This window comes from Arachis duranensis, chromosome 3 (genome assembly GCF_000817695.3).
Source record: "Arachis duranensis cultivar V14167 chromosome 3, aradu.V14167.gnm2.J7QH, whole genome shotgun sequence".
Lineage (NCBI taxonomy): Eukaryota > Viridiplantae > Streptophyta > Magnoliopsida > Fabales > Fabaceae > Arachis > Arachis duranensis.
The window spans coordinates 111,066,950-111,083,690 of NC_029774.3; the positions used below are offsets into that span (position 1 = coordinate 111,066,950).

The following is a 16,741-nucleotide window of genomic DNA, read 5'->3' on the forward strand; positions in this document are numbered from 1 at the left end:
GGATGTAGCCATTGACAACGGTGATGCCCTACATACAGCTTGCCATGGAAAGGAGTAGGAAGGATTGGATGAATGTAATAAGAAAATAGAGATACGAGAGGAGCACAGCATCTCCACACACTTATCTGAAATTCCCACCATTGCTTTACATAAGTATTTCTATCCCTTTTATTTTCTATTTATTATTAATTTTCGAACTCACCATAAACCAATTTAATCTGCCTAACTGAGATTTACAAGGTGACCATAGCTTGCTTCATACCAACAATCTCTGTGGGATCGACCCTTACTCACGTAAGGTTTATTACTTGGACGACCCAGTACACTTGCTGGTTAGTTGAACGGAGTTGTGTCCACACATAAGTGCCATAATAATGATTCCATACAACAACAAAGAATACTACATTGATGTGATCACAATTTCGTCCACCACTTGGTACAAGTACCTTCTAATGTGCATGGTATCATAAAGCTTTCGGGATCTTTAAGCTTCTTAGGTAAGCTTTTTAGAATGACTGCACTGCATTCCTCAGTGAGGTAAACTTTTTCAGTTTCCCTCTAATCCTTCTTATGACTTAAGATCTCTTTCATGAACTTAGCATAAGAGGGTATTTGCTCAAGTGCCTCTGCAAACAGAATCTTTATTTCAAGAGTCCTGAGATAGTCTGCAAAGCGGGCAAATTGCTTATCCTGTTCCGCTTGACAGAGTTTTTGAGGATAAGGCATTTTGGCTTTGTATTCCTCAACCTTAGTTGCTGCAGGTTTATTGCCTACAGATGTAGATTTAGAAGCCTTCTTAGAGGAGTTGCTATCAGCACTTGTATGTGTCTAATCTCCCACTAGTGTTTGAATGCCAGGGGTGGAAGCTAGAGTGGCGTTAGATGCCAGCTCCTTACCTGTTTCTGGCGTCTGAACGCCAAAACTGTGCTTCCTTTGGGCGTTCAATGCCAGTTCCTTGCTTGTTTCTGGCATTGGACGCCAGGACTGAGCATGGGTTGAGCGTTCAACGCCAGCTTTCCACCCATTTTCTGGCATTTGAGTGCCATAATTATTCCTCTATGGGCTCTGGCTGTCCTCAGAGGGATTTTGGGTAGCAGTCTATTCAATTCTTGGCTTTCTACTGCCTTGAAGTGAGGTATTTAATGTTTTTCCACTTTTTAATTGAACTGCTTGGCATTCTTCTGTTATTTGTTTTGATAACTACTGTTCTGTTTGCTTCAACTGCGCTTCCATATTCATATTAGCCATTCTTGTTTCTTGCAATATCTCCTTGAATTTGGCTAACTGTTTTGTCAGAAAATCTAATTGCTGATTGAATTCAGTAGCTTGATCTGCAGGACTGAGTTTAGCAATTACTGTTTTAGCCTCTTCGTTGATGGAAGGTTCACTGCTTAGGTACAGATGCTGATTTCTGGCAACTGTACCAATGAGCTCTTGAACTTCTTCAATTTTCTTTCTCATGTGTATTGATCCACTAGATGAGTGGTCTAGAGAAATCTGAGCTTTCTCTGTAAGCCCATAATAAAAGATGTCTGTTCCGAGGGTTACCTGAAATTGTAGGTCGATCTCGGACGAGATCTTCTGTGCTGGTCGGAACTGATGTGTTCGGCTGGTGAATAGCGGCCGGAGCTGGTGCATCCGACTTGTAGGACTGAATGTGCTGCTGATCCTTTGTCACCGAAGGGTGGGGGGTACCTGCAAGGGACTCCGATGCTTAAGTTAACAAGGGGATTAAGCAGGTATTGAGTAGAATCAGAGTATCAGTTATACCTGGGTGCTCTAGTGTATTTATAATGGTGAGATGTGACCTTTTGGATAAGATAAGTTAGTTATCTTATCTTATCTTTTATCTTTGAGTTAAGGTCAGCGTATCTTTCAACGGAACCGCCTTTAGATCTATAGGCTTAGGCCGCCTTAGGATTTGGGTCGTGCTCCTCTATTTGGGCCTTTTACTGGGCTCTTCTGTCAATTTGGCCGAGCTCTTTAAGAAGAGATCGGATAGTCTGACTTGAAGAGGTCGGTCGCTTTATCTCCAATCATCCCGGGTCGGATGGCTCGACCCAAGGTATGAACAGTGCCCCTGCTTGAGCTCGGTTCTTCCTTTGGAGGTCGAGTCCTTGACTTCGGTCCTTCTTCAGTGAAGTCGAACTCAAGCATTTTGTCGATTCCTTTCTTTGTAGAGTCTTTTTTGAATGTAGGACGTTTTCCTCTAAAAGCGCGCGCTTTTGTATTAGCGCTTTTTTTGGGAACGCAAGCGGTTTTAACATCCGCATTTAATTGGCATTAATTGCCCCCATTCTCTCTTGGCTTTATTTTGAATTTTCTCGATCAAAAACGGTTTTTCTTCTTCATTTCTTCTTCGTAACTTCTCCCTTTACTCTCTCATTTTCTGTTTCTCTCATCTGCTCTCTGTCTTTCGTTTGCGCGTCTGCTTTCTTATGTTGCGGCGTCACTTGGCGATTTTTTGGGCAGCCTTTGTTACTGTGCTTCCATTCTTTTCTTCGAAGCTTCTTTCGTCTCCAGGTTAGTCCCATTTCGTGTTTCCTCGTTTATTTTTTACTTTGCGATGGAGTTTTCCTTTTTGATCTTCCTTTTGAAGAAAGTTTGGATCTTTCTGTTTTTATTATGCTTGACTTGTTGCATGCTCCGGATTTTTTCCCTTTTTTGGTGCGAATCTCTTCTTTGTTTGCTTGAATCTTTTTCTTTTGCATGTTGCCGCCGTTTCTGTCTGTGCTTTTGCTGATGATTTTTTACTTGATTTCAAAAAAGTTTACGCCTTTGCTGTTTTTCTTCTTGGTCCTTTTGGTGTTTTGATAAACTGTAGCAGTAGTGTTTTTCACTGTAGGAGCAATACTTTTTTTGATAAACTGTAGAAGGGTGGTGTTTTTGCGTTTTTTGCTTCTTTTGTTTCTTTCGGGATTTTATTTTATTTTTGATGAGTGCCGGGATGTAGGCTGTAGAAATAACTTGAAAACCTTGCCTGTTTACTGCCTCCAAGGGATGCCCCCAGACTTTCTTATCTTGAGTCTTGGGGTTTTCCCTTTCTGTTTGTCGAGATGTTTTGCTCCTCGTCCGGGATGTTTTTAAGTAATCCACTCTTCTTTTCTTATTGTAGGATTTAGTTGGCCTCATGTCTTCTCGCAATAACGTTGTAGAGATGCCTTCCCGGGTTTCTAAGGGCATGGCTGATTGGGTGGACTCAATGGTCCTTATGTGTGTCTCCTTGGTTGATTCCGAGTTTTGCACGCAGCTTAGGCAGTTTCATAGGGTCTGTAGTAATCCACGTGATGAGAAGAACTATGAACTTGTCCTTCCCTCCTCCGAAGAGAGAGTCTGCTTCTCTACTCGGGTTGTTGACGATCGCCCTTTCTTCTATGTTTATGACTTTTTCTTTGGTCCGCTGGGTATTACCCTTCCTTTTACTCAATTTGAAACTGACCTGTTTATGGTCTTGTAATGTTGCCCCCTCTCAACTTCACCCTAATTCCTGGGGTTTCATAAAGATTTTTCAATTGTTGTGCAATGGTTTTGGTATCCCTGCTTCCCAATCTCTCTTTTTCTATCTGTTTGTCTTGACTAAGCCCGGAGTGGTAAAAAAGAAGGCAGCTTGGGTCTCTTTTCGCTCTACCCAGGGAAAGAAGGTCTTTTTCATGTTTGACGAGTCATTCCGTGATTTTAAAAACTACTTTTTCAAGGTCTGAGCTATTGAAGAAGCTCGGCCCTTCTTTCTGGATGAAAATGACGAGCCTGCTTTTCCCTTGGAATGGCAAAAGGATGTGAGGGTGTCCCGTTATACGTGAGAAATGTTGGATGAGGTTGAGCGAGCCTTTGTGACTGTCTTGGAAGAACACTGGGGGAAACCTCCCCATCTTGACACAAAGAAAATTCTAACCAATCCCTCTCTTCTTCAAACTGAGCTGGGTATTTTGTGTTTCCTTTCTTATCTGTTTATATTGCTTGTAGCTGTCTTTCCGACTTGTCCGACTTGTAGCGTAACTTTCTGTTTTATTTGCAGAGGCAATGAAGAGTAACGAATCTATGAAAGCTTTTAAGAGGGCGCAGAAGGCGACTGCTGCCAGAAATATTGCTGCCAAGGTGGCTGGGGAGGGGTCCTCCCAAGTGTGCGAGAAGCCATCAATGCCGAGTTCCCCCGGGGTGAAGAAGGTGATCCCAACACCTCGAGTCCGCTTGGTGGATCCTCATCCTACTTCTGCCGCTCCATCTGCTGCCCCTCCAAGTAAGAAGCAAAAGACGGCTGAGCCCTTTGACCTCAATGTCCCTGATTTTAATGCCATTGAGTTTCTAGATCAGCAAATCAGTCCCTATAGTACCGTCTCAATGGACGATGTGTCCATCCTTTATCATTTGGAATTTATGGCCCGAAATCACGTACAGATGGCGTTTATGGCGGCTGCTATATACCGGACTGCTTAAAATCTTCCTCTCCATGCTACCAAGGCATTTATGAAGGAGGCAAAGCAGGAGTTTGACCGGATGAAGGGGCTGAAGGAGGAGCTTGAATTAAAGGTGACCAAGTTGGAGAAGGATCTAGAGAATGAGAAGGCGAGTTCCCTTTCACTGGCGGCTTCTTTGAGGTTGGCCGAGGACACAACCTTGATGCATAAGGAGAGTTACGTTACGACTTATCGGGATGTGATACGCCTGAGGGAGGAGTTGAATAATGCCCGGGAAGATTATTCTTAGCTCCAGGGTCATCTCGTTGGCAGCGTGACTGCTGCTTACGAGAACTTGAAGGAGCAAGTTCGGGTCATTGCTCCCGAGGCCGATCTCACCCCTTTCAGCCTGGACAATGTTGTCAGGGATGGCAGGATTGTCCCTGATGACGATGGTGATGATGATGCTGATCCTCCTCATGTGTCCTCTGCCAAAGTGTCGACCTCTTCTGTTTCTCCGGTTGCACCTGATTCGGATTGCCAGGTTCTGAACCGGGAGGATGGAACTATAGATGCCGTGCCTATTCAGACTCGTCCTCCTTCTCCTTGTCCTGATGATGCCAAGAAGGCTCCTGATGCTTGCTGATCTCTTTCTAGATATTTATGTAGTTGGCCCGGCTTGTGGGCTTTTTAAAACTTTGTTTGTTTTGCTGACGGTTTCTAGTTGCTTGTTTTAGCAACTTTATTTTGAAAAACAAAAAGTAGCTCGCTATTTTTAGCAGGTGTTGATGGCCGCTGTTCCGGGGCCTTATAACTTTTGTGGAGTAATAGAGGTAGTTTTTTGACTTGGCATCTTTTCAGTTTTCTACTAACATTTGAAATCTTGTATCTCGACCTCCTCGGATTACTTTGTTTTATTGTTTGTAGCTTGGATCCTTTGAGGTTGTGGCTTATGGGTCCAACTTGTTTTTTGGTGGTTCTTTTGCGCTGGTCCCCCTTTAAGTTATTTCTGTAATCCTCTTTCTTGGACCTTTGTCAGGTCTCTTTCAGGGATTACTTTGATAACTTTTTAGTGGTAGGAGTCCGACTTGGCTATGTCGGTCTCCTTTAAGTTATTTTTTGTAGTCCTCTTTCTTGGATCTTTGTCAGATCTCTTTCTAGGACTACTTGTATAAATTTTTAGTGGTAGGAGTCCGACTTGGTTATGTCGGTCTCCTTTAAGTTATTTTTTTTGTAGTCCTCTTTCTTGGATCTTTATCAGATCTCTTTCAGGGACTACTTGTATAACTTTTTAGTAGTAGGAGTCTAACTTGGTTATGTCGGTCTCCTTTAAGTTATTTTTTGTAGTCCTCTTTCTGGATCTTTGTCAGATCTCTTTCAGGGACTACTTGTATAACTTTTTAGGGATGAAAATAGGAGTCCGACTTAGTTATGTCGGTCTCCTTTAAGTTATTTTTTGTAGTCCTCTTTCTTGGATCTTTGTCAGATCTCTTTCAGGGAATACTTGTATAACTTTTTATTTTGGGTTGACTTTGTTATGTCAGGCCCTTCTAAGTTAAAGCAATCCTCTTTAATAGGGTTGGCCAGACCTCTTTCCAGGGTTTACTTATAACTTGGGTTGACTTGGTCCGACTTGTGAGCGTCGGCCAGCCTTTAAGTTATTATTTTAGCTATCCGTAAGACCTCATCAGGTTCTTTTTTTGGATTGCTTTCGATAAGTTCTTACATTATTCTGTGTTCACCTTTGCTGATTTGTAGAAAGTGGTTGGCATCTTTAGATCGTCCTTTGGGTGAATCGCGTTTTCACCTTTATCGGACGATTTATCTTTATTGTGGTCGTGCAGTGAAATTGTTTTTCACCTTCTGCCGACCTGTCACTTTATAACCGGACGGTGAATACTTCAGATTAATGCGTCTTGGATTCTTTGTAGAATATCTAAATAAACTTTATTCAAAGAAAAAATGCAAATATATATATATGTGGGAATTTTCTTATCCCTTTAAGTCGGGCATGACCTGGATCTCAACATGGTGCCTCATTAAAAAACCTTTTCAGGAAAAAGAGCACATCCACTAATGAGATCCGTTGCCTTTTCTAGCTGTAGTACCTTCTTAGGTTGCAGGCGTGCCATGATCTGGGAAGCTCTCCTCCCTCGAGTTCGGACAGTCGGTAGTAGCCCTTTCCAAGCACTTCTATGACTCGGTAGGGTCCCTTCCAGTTTGCTGCCAGCTTTTCTTCTCCGGGCCGAGTTGTTCCAATGTCGTTTCAGATTAAGATGAGATTGTTCTCAGCGAAACTTCTTGGCACTACCCTTTGATTATATCTGGAAGCCATTCGACGTTTTAGAGCTTCTTCTCTAATCCGAGCTTTTTCTTGGATTTTAGGTAGTAGGTCGAGTTCTTCCCTCTGAACTTGGAAGTTTGCTCCCTCATTATAATGGACTACTCTATGCGATCTTTCTTCAATTTCTACTAGAATCATTGCCTCCATTCCGTATGCTAATCGGAAAGGGGATTCCTTTGTAGTGGAATGTGGCGTCGTTCGATATGCCCATAGAACCTGTGGAAGCTCATCTGCCCAGGCTCCCTTTGCATCTTGCAGTCTTCATTTTAACCCTGCCAATATGACTTTGTTGGCAGCTTCGGCCTGTCCATTGGCTTGTGGATGTTTGACAGAGGTATACTGGTGCTTTATATTCAAGTCGGCTACTAATTTTCTGAAGCCTGCATCTGTGCTTTATATAAGAATTTCCGGCTTCTCTGAGCGGTGGCATTGGCTAGGAGCTCTGCCTCAATCCACTTTGTAAAGTAATCTACCCTTACTATGAGGAATTTAACTTGTCCTAATCCCTGTGGGAAGGGGCCGAGAAGATCGAGTCCCCATTTTGCAAATGGCCAAGGCGAGGTCACGCTAATGAGCTCTTCTGGCGGGGCGATGTGAAAGTTGGCATGTTTCTGACATGGTGGACATGTCTTTACAAATTCTGTAGCTTCTTTCTATAGAGTTGGCCAATAAAATCCCGCCCGGAGTACTTTTTTGGCGAGAGCTCGTGCTCCGAGATGATTGCCACAAATTTCGCCGTGTATTTCTTCTAGCACTTCCCCTGTGTTGGAGGTCGGCACGCATTTTAGTAAAGGTGTTGAGATTCCTCTTTTGTACAGGATGTTGTTTATGATGGTGTAGTACTGTGCCTCCCTTTTTAACCTCTTTACCTCCTTTTCTTCTGTGGGGAGCGTTCATGTTTTGAGGTAGTTGATTATGGGGGTCATCCATCCTTGGTCCTGACTTGTTATAGTCAGGACTTTTTCTTCTTCCGAGATTGACGGGTTTTGTAACATTTCCTAGATGATGCTCCTATTGTTGCCCCCTGGTTTGGTGCTGGCTAGTTTTGAGAGTGCATCAGCTCGGGCGTTTTGTTTGCGGGGTATGTGGCAGATTTTATACTCCTCGATTTGTCCGAGCTGTTCCTTGGTTTTATCCAAATATTTTTTCATGGTGGGATCTTTGGCTTGGTAGCTCCCTGTTATTTGTGATGTGACCACTTGTGAATCGCTGTAAATGTTGAGTTTTTGAGCTCCGACCTCTTTAGCCAGCTTCAAACCGGCTAGTAATGCTTCATATTCTGCCTGGTTGTTTGAGGCCGTGAACTCAAACTTGAAGGAGAGCTCAACTTGGGTTCCTTGGTCGCTTTCTATTATCATGCCTGCGCCACTTCCAGTTTTATTTGAAGAACCGTCCATGTAAAGATTCCATTCTGTGGGGGGTTTCTAGGGCATCTATGAATTCTGTGATAAAGTCGGCCAAATACTATGATTTGATAGCCGTCCGAGCTTCATATTGGAGGTCAAAATACTGTGATTTGATGGCCGTCCGAGCTTCATATTGGAGGTCAAATTCTGACAACTCGACTGCCCATTGTAGAATTCTGCCTGCCAGATCTGTTTTCAGCAATATTCCTTTTGTGGGTTGGTTAGTTCGAACCTTAATGGTGTGAGCCTGGAAGTACGGGTGGAGTCGTCGAGATGTTAGGATGAGGGTATAGACAAATTTTTCTATTTTCTAGTAGTTCAGCTCGGATCCCTGTAGTGCTTTGCTAATGAAGTAGACGGGTTTTTGCCCATTTTCGTCTTCTCTGACTAGTGCTGAGGCTATTGCCCGGCTCCCTACTGCGAGATATAATATGAGCGGTTCTCTTTCTTGTGGTCGAGATAGGATAGGTGGCCGTCCTAAGAACTCCTTGAATTCTTGGAAGGCTTGTTCACATTCTGTCGTCCATTCGAACTATTTTCTCTTTCTTAAAGTAGCATAGAAGGGGAGAGATCTTATCGCAGCTCCTGCTAAGAATCGGGATAGGGCGGCCAACCTCCCATTGAGTTGTTGTACTTCTTTGACACAAGTTGGGCTCTTCATATTGAGTATGGCTTGACATTTGTCTGGATTTGCTTCAATTCCCCTTTGTGTGAGCATGAAGCCTAAGAATTTGCCTGCTTCTACTGCGAAGGTGCATTTTGCGGGATTGAGCCGCATGTTGTGCTTCCTTATAGTGTAAAACACTTGAGTCAGGTCGGATAATAATGTATCTTCGCTTTGTGTCTTTATCAACATGTCATCTACATAAACTTCCATGATTTTTCCGATGTGATCTGAGAAGACTTTATTCATTAGCCTTTGATAAGTAGCTCCTGCGTTCTTAAGACCGAAAGGTATCACGATGTAGCAGTAGTTTGCTTTCGGTGTTAGGAACGAGGTCTTTTCTTGATCTGGTGGATACATGGGGATTTGATTGTATCCCGAGTATGCGTTCATAAACGAGAGATATTTGTATCCGGAGGAAGCATCTACTAAAGCGTCAATACTTGGGAGTGGGTATGGATCTTTTGGACAAGCCTTGTTGAGATCGGTGTAATCGGTGCACATTCGCCACTTCCCATTTGATTTTTTCACCAAGACAACGTTGGCTAGCCATAGCGGGTATTTGACTTCTCTTATGAATCCGGCTTCTAGTAGTACCTGTACTTGCTCATCCACAGCTTGGGATCGCTCTGGCCCAAGTTTTCTTCGTCTCTGTTGCACCGGTCGAGATCCTGGATAAACTGCCAACTTATGACACATTAGCTTAGGGTCTATGCCTGGCATGTCTGCGGCTTTCCATGCAAAGAGATCGACGTTATCTCACAAGAATTGTATTAATAATTCTTTTAAATCTCCTTTTAGGATTGTGCCGATATTGGTTGTTTTTCTGAGGTATCCCCGATCTGAATCTTTTCTATCTCGCCTTTTGGCTGGGGACGAAGTTCTTCTCGTCGGTGAACTCCGCCCAGCTCAATTGTATGGAACTCTTCTCCTTTGCCTCTGAGGTTTAGGCTTTCGTTATAACAGCACCGTGCCGTCTTCTGGTCTGCTTTTATCGTGGCTATCCCTTTTGGGGTTGGGAACTTCATTCATAGGTGTGGGGTCGAGACTATTGCGCCGAGTTGATTGAGTGTTGTCCGTCCTATGAGAGCGTTGTAAGCTGAACTTACATCGACTACGATGTAGTCTATTTTGAGGGTCCTGGATTGGTCCCCTTTTCCGAAGGTTGTATGTAGTGGTATGTATCCGAGTGGTCGAATTGGGGTATCTCCTAGCCCAAACAGGCTGTTTGGATATGCTTTAAGTTCTTTTTCTGCCAAGCCGAGTTTATCAAAGGCTGTTTTGAATAAGATGTCGGCAGAACTCCCTTGGTCTATTAATGTGCGGTGTAGGTTGGTGTTTGCCAATATAACGGTGATAACCATGGGATCATTGTGTTCTGTGATGATGCCGGATGCATCCTCTTTAGTGAATGTTATTGCCGGAATGTTGAGTGCTTTCTCCTCTTCTTCGACATGATATACTTCTTTGAGATATCTTTTGCGAGAGGATTTGGAGATCCCTCCTGCTGTGAATCTGCCGTGTATCATGTGAACATGTCTTTCTGGTGTCCGAGGTGATTGTTCTATTCGTTTGGTATCTTCATCCCTTCGTCTCTTTCTTTGATCATCTGGGGTGGCCAGGAATCGATCTAATTTTCCTTCTCTCACCAATTTTTCTATGATATTTTTTAAATCGAAGTATTCGTTTGTGGAGAGTCCTCGGACTTGATGGTATTCACAATATTCCTTTCGGTTTCCTCCTCCCCTTTTGCCTTTGAGCGGCCGTGCTGGGGGGATTTTTTCCGTATGGCAGACTTCTTTGTATATGTCGACCAGGGATGCCCTGAGAGGGGTGTAGTTATGGTATTTTTTGATTTTCTCCCATTGTCGATCTTCTTTTCTTTTGGGTTCCTTGTCTTTGTCTCGGTAGGAGGCCCCCAATTTTGAGGTTTCTCCTAACCGAGCGTTTTCCTCCATGTTGATATACTTTTCTGCCCGCTCCTGCACTTCGTCTAAGGAGGTCAGGTACTTTTTTGATATAGATTGGCTGAAAGGTCCCTCTCGTAGGCCATTGATGAGTCCCATGATGGCGGCCTCCGTTGGTAAGCTTTGTATGTCCATGCATGTTTTGTTGAATCTCTCCATGTAGTTACGGAGGCTCTCCCGATCTCCTTGTTTGATCCCCTAGTAAACTGGGGTCGTGCTTGGCTTTATCTTTCTGAATGGAGAATCTGGCTAGGAATTTTTTAGCTAACTCATCAAAGCTTGCGATGGACTTCGTGGGTAGGTTGTCGAACCATCGGATCGCTGTCTTTGTGAGAGTTGTTGGAAAAGCCTTACAGTGAACAACATCTAGGGCATCAGTGAGGTACATTCTACTTCTGAAGTTGCTGAGGTGATGGTTAGGTCCGTGGTGCCATCATACAGGGTCATATCCGGGAGTTTGAAGTCTTTTGGAATTTTGGTTTTCATGATTTCCCTGGTGAACGGGTCTTGGTCTTTGCGTGAATTTTCCTCGAGATTAGTCCGGGGGGCTTTTGATTTGAGATCGGCTTCCAATTGCTGTAGTTTTTCTTCCAACTCTCGACGTCGCCGCACCTCTCTTTAGAGATCTCTTCCAATTTCCCGTTGTTGTTGGGTTTCTTTTTCCAGTTGTTTTAGGCGTCCAGGAGCGCTTCTATTGCCCCTGAATTTGGTGAGTCTTTGTCTTTGTTGGTTTTCGGAGTGTTTTGTAGCGTGACATCCGCATTTTTGTATGGTGTCCGATCCTCCAAACCTGAATCGTGGCCGTTGTCATGGTCGTCCGCCATGGTGATAGGATGACTTCCAGGTTCCCCGGCAACGGCGCCAATGTTCCGAGGGTTACCTGAAATTGTAGGTCAATCTCAGACGAGATCTTCTGTGCTGGTCGGAACTGATGTGTTCGGCTGGTGAATAGCAGCCGGAGCTGGTGCGTCCGACTTGTAGGACTGAATGTGGTGCTGATCCTTTGACACCGAAGGGTGGGGGGTACCTGCAAGGGACTCCAATGCTTAAGTCAGCAAGGGGATTAAGCAGGTATTGAGTAGAATCAGAGTATGAGTTATACCTGGGTGCTCTAGTGTATTTATAATGGCGTAGAGTGACCTTCTTAGATAAGATAAGTTAGTTATCTTATCTTATCTTTTATCTTTGAGTTGTGGTCAGCGTATCTTTCAACAGAACCGCCTTTATCTCTATAGGCTTAGGCCGCCTTAGGATTTGGGTCGTGCTCCTCTATTTGGGCCCTTTACTGGACTCTTCTGTCGATTTAGCCGAGCTCTTTAGGAAGAGATCGGATAGTCTGACCTGAAGAGGTCGGTTGCTTTATCTCCAATCATCCCGGGTCGGATGGCTCGACCCAGGGTATGAACACTAACATTGCATGATTCCTGAAATTCTTATTAAACGTTTTGAATCTCTTTATTTTCTTTTCCACTCAATTTTCAAAAAATCCAAAAAAATTACAAAATCATAAAAAACCAAAAATATTTTATGTTTCTTGTTGAGTCTAGTGTCTCATTTTAAGTTTGGTGTAAATTGCATGTTTCTGTTCTTCTTGCATTTTTCGAATTCATTCTTGTGTCTTCATTGATCTTCAAGTTGTTCTTGATGATTTCATTGCTCTGATCTTTAAATTCTCTTGTCTTGAGTGTTTTGTTGTTTCCATATGCATTCTCAACTTGTTAGTGTCAGTAGTATACAAACTTCTAAGTTTGGTGTCTTGCATGCATTGTTTATTTGATCTTAGTTTCATCTTGATTATTCCTCATTATTAAAAATCCAAAAAAAAATTTAATTTGTGTCTTTTCAAGTCAATAATACAGAGAATTGAAGATTCAGAACATACAGTAGAGGAATTACACAGAAAAAGCTGGGCGTTCAAAATGCCCAGTGAGGAAGGAAAACTGACGTTTAAACGCCAGCCAGGGTGCCTGGCTGGGCATTTAACGCCCAAAAGGGTACCATTTTGGGCATTAAATGCCAGAATGGATACCATTCTGGGCGTTTAACGCTAGGATGGCACAAGAGGGAAGATTTTGTTTTTAATTCAAATTTTTTTCAAGTTTGCATAATTTTTCAAAATCAAATCTTTTTCAAATCATATCTTTTCAATCATATATTTTCAAAATCAATTTCTTTCCATTTTCAAAAATACTTGCTAACAATTAATGATTTGATTCAACATTTTAAGTATGTTGCCTTTTCTGTTGAGAAAGGTTTAATGTCTGAATTATATCTTTCAAATTTCTTGTTAGCCAAGTCATTAATTTTCAAAATCAAATCTTTTTTTTAAATTGTTTTTCAATCATATCTTTTCAATCATATCTTTTTAAAACCATAACTTTTCAATCATATCTTTTTAATCACATCTTTTTCAAAATAGTTTTCAATCATATCTTTTTTATTTCTAATTTCAAAGTCTTTTTCAAAAATCACTTTATTTCCCTCCGAATCATATTTTTCAAAAATCATTCTTCAATCTTTCAAAATGTTTTTAGAATCTTTTTAATTTATTTTCGAAAACTTCTTCCCCTCTTCTCACATCCTTCCATTTATGGACTAACATTCCTCCACTAGCAACAATTCGAACTCTATCTCTCTTGATAAGTTCGAATTCTTCTTCTTCTACCCCCTCCTTCTATTTTTCTTTTCCTCTGACACATCAAGGAATCTCTATACTGTGACATAGAGGATTCCATACTTTCTTGTTCTCTTCTCTTTCATATGAGCAGGAGCAAAGACAAAAGCATTCTTGTTGAGGCTGACCCTGAACCTGAAAGGACCTTGACGCGAAAAGTAAGAAAAGCTAAAGCACAACTCTCTATAGAGGACCTAACAGAAATCTTCAAAGAAGAAGATATGGCAGCCGAAAACAACAACAATGCCAACAATGCAAGGAAGGTGCTGGGTGACTTTATTGCACCTACTCCCGACTTCTATGGGAGAAGCATCTCTATCCCTGCCATTGGAGCAAACAACTTTGAGCTTAAGCCTTAATTAGTTTCTCTAATGCAACAGAATTGCAAGTATCATGGACTTCCATTGGAAGATCCTCATCAATTTTTAGCTGAGTTCTTGCAAATCTGTGACACTGTCAAGACTAATGAGGTTGACCCTGAGGTCTACAGACTTATGCTATTCCCTTTTGCTATAAGAGACAGAGCTAGAATATGGTTGGACTCACAACCTAAAGAAAGCCTGAACTCTTGGGAAAAGCTAGTCAATGCCTTCTTGGTAAAACTCTTTCCACCTCAAAAATTGAGTAAGCTTAGAGTGGAAATCCAAACCTTCAGACAGAAGGAAGGTGAATCCCTCTATGAAGCTTGGGAAAGATACAAACAATTGATCAGAAAGTGTCCCTCTGACATGCTTTCTGAATGGAGCATCATAGGTATCTTCTATGATGGTCTGTCTGAACTGTCAAAGATGTCATTGGACAGCTCTGCTGGAGGATATCTTCATCTGAAGAAGACGCTTGCAGAAGCTCAAGAACTCATTGAAATGGTTGCAAATAACCAATTCATGTACACTTCTGAAAGGAATCCTGTGAACAATGAGACGAATCAAAAGAAAGGAGTTCTTGAGATTGATACTCTGAATGCCATATTGGCTCAGAACAAAATATTGACTCAGTAAGTCAATATGATTTCTCAAAGTCTGTCTGGAATGCAAGCTGCATCAGGCAGTACTAAGGATGCTTCATCTGAAGAAGAAGCTTATGATCTTGAGAACCCTTCAATGGAAGAGGTGAATTACATGGGAGAACCCTATGGAAACACCTATAATCCTTCATGGAGAAATCATCCAAATCTCTCATGGAAGGATCAACAGAGACCTCAACAAGGTTTCAACAACAATAATGGTGGAAGAAACAGGTTTAGCAGTGGCAAGCCTTTTCCATCATCTTCTCAGCAATAGACAGAGAATTCTAAGCAGCGCCACTCTGACTTAGCAACCATGGTCTCTGATCTAATCAAAACCACTCAAAGTTTCATGACTGAAACAAGGTCCTCCATTAGAAACTTGGAGGCACAAGTGGGTCAGCTGAGTAAGAAAGTTACTGAACTCCCTCCTAGTACTCTTCCAAGTAATACAGAAGAGAATCCAAAAGGAGAATGCAAGGCCATCAACATGGCCAAACTTGGAGAGGAGGAAGAGGCAGTGATTGCCAATGAGGAAGACCTCAATGGACGTCCACTGGCCTCCAATGAGTTCCCTAATGAGGAACCATGAGAATCTGAGGCTCACACTGAGACCATAGAGATTCCATTGGATTTACTTTTGCCATTCATGAGCTCTGATGAGTATTCTTCCTCTGAAGAGGACGAAGATGTCACTGAAGAGCAAGTTGCTAAATACCTTGGAGCAATCATGAAGCTAAATGACAAGTTATTTGGTAATGAGACTTGGGAGGATGAACCCCCTTTGCTCACCAAAGAACTGGATAAATTGACTAGGCAGAAATGACCTCAAAAGAGACAGGACCCTGGAAAGTTCTCAATACCTTGTATTATAGGCACCATAACCTTTGAGAAGGCTCTGTGTGACCTAGGGTCAAGCATAAACCTCATGCCTCTCTCTGTAATGGAGAAGCTAGGGATCTTTGAGGTGTAAGCTGCAATAATCTCACTAGAGATGGCAGACAATTCAAGAAAATAAGCTTATGGACTTGTAGAGAGAGGAAGCATGAAGAGCTTCTCTCAAAACAGAGTCAAACAGAGCCCCCATAGTCAAACTCTAAGTTTGGTGTTGGGAGGCCACAACCAACTTCTAAGTTTGGTGTTGAACCCCCACATTCAAACTCTAAGTTTGGTGTTGGGAGGTTCCAACATTGCTCTGAGTATTTGTGAGGCTCCATGAGAGCCCACTGTCAAGCTACTGACATTAAAGAAGCGCTTGTTGGGAGGTAACCCAATGTTATATTTATCTATTTTCCTTTGTTATTTTATGTTTTCTACAGGTTGATGATCATGGGAAGTCACAAAATCAATTGAAAAAGCAAAAACAGAATAAAAAACAGAAAGAAAAATAGCACACCCTGGAGGAAAATCTGCTGGCATTTAAACGCCAGTGAAGATAGCAGAATGGGCATTTAACGCCCAGTCTGGCACCATTCTGGGCGTTTAACGCCGGAAAGGGGCACCAGACTGGCATTCAACGCCAGGAATGGGCAAGAAGCTGGTGTTAAACGCCAGAAATGGGCACCAGCCCGGCGTTTAACGCCAGAATTGGCAGAAGGAGCATTTTTGCTCGCCACTTGGTGCAGGGATGAATTTTCCTTGACACCTCAGGATCTGTGGACCCCACAGGATCCCCACCTACCCCCACCACTCTCTTTCTTCTTCACCCATTCACCAGTCACCTCAACACCTCTTCCCCAAAAAACCCCTCACCTATCAAAACCCACTATTCTCTTCACCACTCACATCCATCCTTCATAAAACCCCACCTACCTCACCATTCAAATTCAAACCACTTTCCCTCCCAAACCCACCCATGATGGCCGAACCATACAACCTTTCTCCACTCCTATATAAACCCATTTTCACTCCTTCATTTTCACACAACCTAAACACTACTTCTCCCCCTTGGCCGAACCACAAAGCCACCTCCATCTCCTCTATTTCTTCTTCTTCTACTCTCTTCTTTCTTTTTTTGCTCGAGGACGAGCAAACCTTCTAAGTTTGTGTGGTAAAAGCATTGCTTTTTGTTTTTCCATAACCATTTATGGCATCTAAGGCCGGAGAAACCTCTAGAAAGAGGATAGAAAAGGCAAAAGCTTCCACCTCCGAGTCATGGGAGATGGAGAGATTCATCTCAAGGGTGCATCAAGACCACTTCTATGAAGTTATGGCCAAGAAGAAGGTGATCCTCGAGGTCCCTTTCAAACTCAAAAAGAGTGAATATCCGGAGATCCAACATGAGATCTG

General features: G+C 42.6%; 1 non-coding gene across 1 annotated transcript; it reads right to left on the minus strand.

The window, feature by feature from the left end:
• Nucleotides 1-14,075: 14,075 nt before the first annotated feature.
• LOC127746207 (small nucleolar RNA R71) lies at nt 14,076-14,183 on the minus strand. The gene has a single exon (XR_008007827.1). It is a non-coding gene; the product is annotated as a small nucleolar RNA R71 (small nucleolar RNA).
• Nucleotides 14,184-16,741: the final 2,558 nt, after the last annotated feature.